This window comes from Canis aureus, chromosome 15 (assembly GCF_053574225.1).
Source record: "Canis aureus isolate CA01 chromosome 15, VMU_Caureus_v.1.0, whole genome shotgun sequence".
In the NCBI taxonomy this organism is placed as follows: domain Eukaryota; kingdom Metazoa; phylum Chordata; class Mammalia; order Carnivora; family Canidae; genus Canis; species Canis aureus.
Window position 1 is genome coordinate 48440504 of NC_135625.1, and position 7270 is coordinate 48447773.

General features: G+C 53.9%; 1 long non-coding RNA gene across 1 annotated transcript; it reads right to left on the bottom strand.

Annotated features, from left to right (window-relative positions):
* Window positions 1-291: 291 nt before the first annotated feature.
* On the bottom strand, window positions 292-6856 carry LOC144284033 (uncharacterized). The gene is made up of 3 exons (XR_013352509.1): window positions 6519-6856; window positions 5930-6119; window positions 292-1451 (listed from the first exon to the last, which is right to left on the bottom strand). It is a non-coding gene; the product is annotated as an uncharacterized LOC144284033 (long non-coding RNA).
* Between the last annotated feature and the right edge of the window lie 414 nt (window positions 6857-7270).

A 7270-nucleotide genomic window follows, 5' to 3' on the forward strand; every position in this document is an offset into this window, starting at 1 on the left:
CTGGACACGGTGCTCCTGGGCTGCTCCTCACCCCCCGCTCAGACTGGCTCCCTTTCTCAGGCAGTGGGATAGGGGAGCCAGGCACAGGTCAGGGTCACCAGAAGCTGCTGTCTGCAAGGTGAAGGTGTAAAAAGAAGGCCAAATAAGCCGTGTGGAAGCTTCCAGGACCGTTAGTGCTGGGGAGCCTCGGTCAGCGCAGGCTCTCATTGTCCTCACCACCCCGGCAAATGAGAATTTGCCAAAAGGACTTTAGGTGAAAAAGGAGTTTATTTTTTAAAAGAGCTACCGTGCTATTGTTTTCTTTCATTTTTATTATTGTTATTACCAGATCCTTTCTTAAAAAATTTTTTTCTTTGCCAGGGAGGTTCCATTTTTATGTTTCATTTGTTTCACGTGCCTCTGCAAAGGCAAATAATTCGGGAGAGAAAGCGGAGTCAGGAAATTGAATGTGTTTTGTCTCCAGCCAAGTTTCCCTTGAGTGATTTCGTTTGCTTTCTGCCTGGCAGAGAAGGCTCTGTGCTCTCGGACCTCCAGCCTGCTGGGCCAGGCAGGCAGCCCGCCATCCTCCGCCCCGCCTCAGGTGGCTGGGGGTCGGGGTGGGGAGCTCGCACCCCTCAGCCCATTGGCCAGGTAAACCATCCTCCAGAAGAACAAAAAAACGTGGCCTTGCGGAATCATTCTCCTGCAGGAGAAAATAGGATTAGGCCAAAGTATCAGCAAGGTAAGTCGGATTAACAGCAAGGTTCAATACATTTTGGCATTCTTGTGCAATTTTTAATTGTACAAAGGTATATGTTTCCCTTGCCTGGTTTTATTTAAAGAGGCTGTTTGTTTGTGCCCACGAGGTAAACGATGAGCGATAAGGCTCTGTGTGGAATTGGAAACGGATAACCTTGCAAAATGACATTTCGCCCTGCAACGTGTGACACGCACGGGCAGATAAAGGCAGCTGTCTACACCCGTTCTTTGTTAACGCCTCTTGCCCCCTGGCGTCGCTTTCATGGAAGGACACCCCTCGCGCTGCTGCAGAGGTGTCTGCCAACGGGCTCCTTCCCCACAGGCAACCACAGAGGTGACTGTGCGCCGATTCATTTTTTAAATACCCAGAGTGGGTGTTTAAAAGCACACCAACAGGCACTGCAGAATTTGATGCCAAAGCCCGTTGTTGATACTATTGAGAAAAAAAGAAAGCCTAGCTCTTTATTGCATTTTGCCACATGCAGAGGAAGGCTAGATTTGCTAATCAGGCTCTTGTCTTAGCAGGATTTCTTTGGGCCGAGGCAAGGGAACAATTATAATCGTTTAAGTTTGCAAATCATTTAGCAATGAACTTGCGGAGGGAGGTGCGGAGGGCTGCGGGTCCCCAAGGTAGCCAAAGCCAGCTCCCGAACCAGTGGGAAGTCATCGAATCCGACGGTCGGTGGCATCGCGGATGGTCCTTTTCAGGATCACTGCAGACAGAGAGCCAGAGGGGACAGAATCAGTCCAAAAGGTTTTTGAGGTTCTGGCTGAGAGAGAAATGCGCGTTTGCGGAAGCTTGGGGCCAAAGGAAAAGAAAGTTATGCTTGATCAAAGTTGCCTCTGTGGGTGGGGGTTGCTGGGAGGGAGGTGGGCGGTGGGATTCGCCTTCCGCTACGGACCTCCCGGGGCCCGCCGGTCGGCGCGGTTCTGCACCGGCAGTTTCTATGGCTGGAGACAGGTGTCCCCAGAAGAACCGAGCAGGGTCAGAAGTCTGGGAAAGTTGTGGCAGATGTTTGTGTGCTTCGGCCAGCTCGGGAGGCAGACTGCTTTCCTCCCGTGGCGGGAATGGAGAGAGAAGCTGGTTTCCTGTGAGCAGCTGGCCCTGCCTAGGCTGTTTCACTGCTGTCCCAGAGAGCTCCCTGCAGCCACCGGGGAGGTGCCAGCGGGCACTTCCGCAGCTATCTTGGGGGGCCGGGGTGCGTTTAGGTGAATTCCGGAAGTCTGTCATTCCATTTTGATCAACCTGGTGAAGGAGGACCCAGGGATCTGTTTACTTTTTAGATGTTTGCCGTTTCCCAGATTTAACGTAGATACGGGTGTCTCTGCAAGCGGCGAGGGAGCCTCCTGCAAGGCAGAGGAGTCCATGATTTCACGGCTCAGCTCGGTTTGCAAATTCATGCCCGAGTGCCTCTTTAAAAACTGATTGATGATCCCACTTATTGCTAAGGCTGCAGGGCTCCAGGACCCATTATTCTCTCTCAGGTGGGGTAAGACCCAACACCTCTTCGGTCTAAACCGTGTTCTGGTTACTCAGCACACACGTTTAAAGGTCTTCATTTCCACAAGACAGCTGACAGTTCTAAAGGCCTCAGGAATCTGACCCATTCTGCCTCCTCTTCTCTCCATCTTTATTTTTTTAAAGATTTTTTTTTATTTGACAGAGAGAAAGAGAACACAAGCAGGAGGAGCAAGCAGCCGGCAGAGGGAGAGGGAGAAGCAGACTCCCCGCTGAGCAGGGGGCCTGATGCAGGACTCGATCCCAGGACACCCCCTCCCCCTGCCCTGCCACCCATCATGATCTGAGCCGAAGGCACCACTGAGCCCCCCAGGTTCCCCTCCTCTTCTCCCCATCTTTAAGCTATAACATTTGTGGGAGTGTTCCTTCACTGGAGTCTGTATCTCTGCACGGATTCGTTTTCCCAGGTGTCTGACCTCAGTACCTGAGGCCTGGCTGCAGACGCTGTGTGATGGGAAGAAGTGAGTCCAGCCCACCTGCACCCCACCCTTTGTCTCTGGCTTGTTTCTGAAGGAACTCCGAGCTCAGTGGGACACAGAGGGGTCCCTAGCCTGGGGCAGGTTGACCAAATGTCAGCATGGGAGACAAGGACAGAAGAGCCCTTGTGGGGAAAGGGAGTTCCATCAAATGGGTACAAAATATCAACCTGTACATTGACTCCCACACCTTTGTCTGGGCTTGATGTTGACCTCTGCTGACTTCCCTGGGCTTGTTCGTAATCAGCAAAGGTATTGATTAGAGGGATACTGCCTTTATGGCTATCCATAACATGTTTTGTTTAGCTAGAATTTAAAAGTAATGGTGAACCATCATCCCAGGTGAAAGAGTATATACCCTGAAACCCTCGGAACAGAAACAGAAAAGGGATGTGGGGGCAACACTCTTCTTTACTCTTTGGAGGAGGGGGCCGAGGGGAGGAGGCAGTTGTGTTTCCTAAATCCAGGGACCGCTGGAGAAACCCAGAGGCCGAGCCTTTTCCTGCAGGCCTGCACTCCTGCCTCCCTATCTCCAATCCACAGGCACCGCAAATAATCACCAACACAGAGACAAGGGGGCCCTTGGCCACCTGCATTTGTGCCTTTGTCAGCCTTGGGACCCGGGGAATGGCGGCTTCCAGCTCATAGGGTGGTGGACCCAAGCTCAAAAGATCCAGGGTTGGGGGAGTCTGGATATGAGCTGGAGCCGGACCTCCAGCTTCACCATGGCCAGGAAGTGCAAGCTGCTTTGGGGTGCCCAGCAAGCTGATTACTGGGTGCTGGGGTTCCTGGCCCAGGCAGCCTTCTCCCACAAAGGCCCCACCTGGGGCTACCCCAAGTCTGAGCCCTGAGTCAGGCCTGAGCCTGAGCTCCTGACTGTAGGGTTGCTAGGCTTTTGTTTTTTTCTCAGGAGAGGGGGTTTGGAGGTGCGGAGTGCGCTGGGAAAGCACAGAGGAACTATTATGGTGTCCCCCCCCCCCCCCCCCCCCCCCCCCGCCCCCCAGAGCCAAGGAGGCCAGCTAGGCTAGGGACGCCCTGCCAGGTGTGTGCTGGGACAAAAAGCCACAGTCGCGGTGGTAGGTGTTTGGGGTGGTGCCCAAGTTAGAAACCTCCTTCCTTTGTGGACTTGAAGGAGGGGCAGGGAGCACACAAGAGGCCTTCCAGTGAGCCATGAAGTCCCAGTTCCTGCTCCCCACTGCTAGCCTGGGTAGGGGAAATGAGATAAACCCAGCACAATCACAGAACCCTCTCTTGGGGGGGCCCAAACAGAAAGGGAGAAGTGGAGATGGGGAAAGAGCAAGTTCATTCCTCAAAGGGCTTTATTATAAAAGTCGCTCTGGAAGAGAACAAAGCGGGAACTGTTAATGTTTGTAAGTGTGCCTATTTCTTTAATATTTGTCTTCTCTAAATATAGCATCTAATAAAAGATATCTTAAAACCCCTGAATTGAGCCGAGTCCAAAAGCTGTCTCTTGGCCAAGTTCACACACATCAGCTCCCTCCCTGGGCATCCTCACACATTTTATTTATCCTTCAGTTTATTCAAACTTATTTTTGAACCACACGAATGCAGTTTTATTTGGCTAGTAAAGATTGTGTTTAACTCATTGAGTATGCATTGTAAAAGTTTTGCAGTCAAATGCCAACCCGAATTCCAAATTGGGAAGTTAAATATTTGTTTTTAATTTTCTGGCTTAAAAATGTTAACTAACAGAAATGATTCTTTCTGCTCTAATGTGCTTGCATAAATGGGGTTGTTATTGGAATCTTCCCCTAAAACAACATTTGCTTCCTGTCCTGACACATTGTGTTTGGAAACTCGACTCTTAGGAGCAATTTTAATATGTATAAATAAAAAGCAAGTGCTTGACCTTATAGTGTTTTGGTACAGAGGCTTATAGGAGGCAGGAAAATGAGAACACAGCATTTGTATTATTATTTGAGAAGCTTGATTAAAGACAAGTTTAAGTAAAAAAATGTATTTTGTGGGAAATTATAGAAGAGCTTGCTTTACAAAAAAAATATAGGCACCAAAGACCCCTTAATGTTTGTCCTTTTAATATTATAATTGAAGATTGAGTAAATAACTTAAAATCTGGAATTTTGTAAAAAAAAAAAATCCAGGATTTAATCTGCCAAATATGTCAGCTGTGTTGCATTATCTTGCATTTACCGGTTCATATGTGTCACTTTCTTAAATTAAGCAAATTGCCCTTTTTTTCACTGAGTGCCACTAAAGGACAGAAAAGACAAATAGGTTTGGAGCTGACCTCACACATGTAACCCGCACGCCCTTGTGGGGAGTGAAGCTGCAGCAAACTGTGCCTTCTCTGGGGAGGTGTATTTCCAGGTAAACCAAACTGCAAACAGTTTAAAACCCTCTGCTTAAAATAGACTCTCAGATGATGGTGAAAATGAACCATCTGACTAGAAACCAAGACGGGATCCATTATAGAGATCACAGTATTCCAACAGCCCCTCACATTTGACTTTTTAAAAAACCATGTTTTGGGGGGATGAAGTCTGAAACCTGGGGTGGGGGGCACCTAGAAACACGTAACAACCCCAACAAGCAGATTGTGGCTGTGTCTGAACTGCAAGCCACTTCCTCCCTCTCCGCTTTATCGTCTAAAATCTAGAGGAAGCAGAGATGCCCCCTCCTACCTGCGGCTGGGTCTCCACGGGCCACCAGCCCCAGAGTAAAACGGAACCTCACTTCCGCGTCTGTGCACCGCACACCAGAGACCCTCTCTTCTCCTCCACTCGGCATGAAGTAAGTGCCCACTGCACCCCCCTCCCCGACTCAACCGTCTCACATCTCTTTCCAGCCAGGTAGGGCTTGTGCAGACGGAGACCACTCTCCACCGGCATTAGGGTATCCCCAGGGCTCCTGCTGGAGACACGTGTGCAGGGGGTGACCACGTGTACCCAGAGCGACGTAGGTGTCAGTGGGTCAAACACAACCATTCCATATCCCCTGGCAGTTTGAACTCCACCAACCTTCCTCCTCCTCCTCCTTCCGGGGAGAACCTTGGGAAGAAAAGGAAAGAGAGGCATAGCTTTCTGGTGTCTGAGGTGGGCAGGGATGGAGGAGCTTCTAGGAGGCGTTATTTCCCTTCCCCAGACTCAGGGATTCATCCGGTCACCAGGTAATTCGCTGGCCCCCTCATCTACAGCCAACCCCATTTGAAATCTACCTGGAGAAACTCTGGGGAGGTGTGCTCCGTCTCCTTGGCCCCTCTGAGCTCCAGGACCACCTTGGGGAAGCCCTCACTGCCACCCAGCCACAGCCGAGGCAGGCCTTCCTCCCTGGGCATCCCGGCTCCTGCATCAGTTTGACTCTCCTCCCCAGATCCGCCTGCCGCCGCCCACTCCTGTCCTGTGGTCCTGCGGGAAGAAGGGACAGGGAGGTGTTTCCTTTCTAATTGTACTTAATGCTTCTTCTAAAACACAGCGGGAGGAGAGACGGCGGTCTAACTCCTCTTGCCACCCTGCGGCCATCTCCTTAGCTAGGAGAGCCCCTGGATTTTAAGAAGCGACCTCCCCCGCCCTCCGCCTTCCGCCCCCATCCCCCGACAGTCTGCAGTGAGGGCGGCCAGCGCGTGGATGCCCCGTGCGTGGGCGCGCGGCGGGCGCAGGGACGCGTGTGCGCCCGGGCTCCGGAGCGGGCCGTTCTGCACCGCGCAGGCCTGCGGGAGGGAGGAGGGAGGCGGAGGGAGGGGAGGCCGGGCCTGGCCACGGACCCGAGACAATCGAGCTTCCTTCCGGGCGCCTGCACTTGCTCACCTTCCCTAGGTGACCTTCAGGCCCGCGGCGGCCGGGCGGGAGCGGGGCTGACTGGGCTCGTCCTCGGTGCCGGCCGCGCTCGCGGTGCGAAGGGATCCCTCAGTGGACGCTCTCGACCCAGCGCGCCGGCGGCCGCTCCCCATTCACATGTCCCCGCGTAATGAATTCGTCCATTTAGAAACATTACAAGGAATATTGGAGATTGACTGCCAGAGGAAGTGACACTTGACCCTGGCATCCCGCGCCCGGGAGGGGACAGCCGCGGGCTTCACAATAGGAGTCGCCGGGCAGCGCCTCCGGTGGTGACCGCCCCTGCCCTCCCGCCTCCGCGGGGCCCCTACCCCGCCGGGGACCCTTCCCGGCCCGGGGCCCCATCCCCGCCGGGGCGCCTTCCCTCCCGGGGCCCCTTCCTCGCGCCTCCCGCCTCCCGCCTCCCGCCTCGCCCCTCCCGCCTCGCCCTCCCGCCTCGCGCCGCCTTCCCTGCTCTACATCTCCTCGCAGCCGCGTTTCAATCAAACTCACTGGGATGGCACCGAGCAGGCGCCGGGGACAAGGAATACGGCGCGGGCAACAACGCGCGAACAGGCCCCCACCCCGGGGTCCCTGCGCTCCAGCGCCCCCACCCGCACGCGCTCCGCTGGCGGGGACCCCACCCGGCCGGCCGCACCGGGAAGGGCGGGCGCCCGCGGGCTCGCTCCCCTCGGGGATCGCGGGCTGGGAGGTCGGGAGGGGCTGGAAGGGACCTGCCCAGA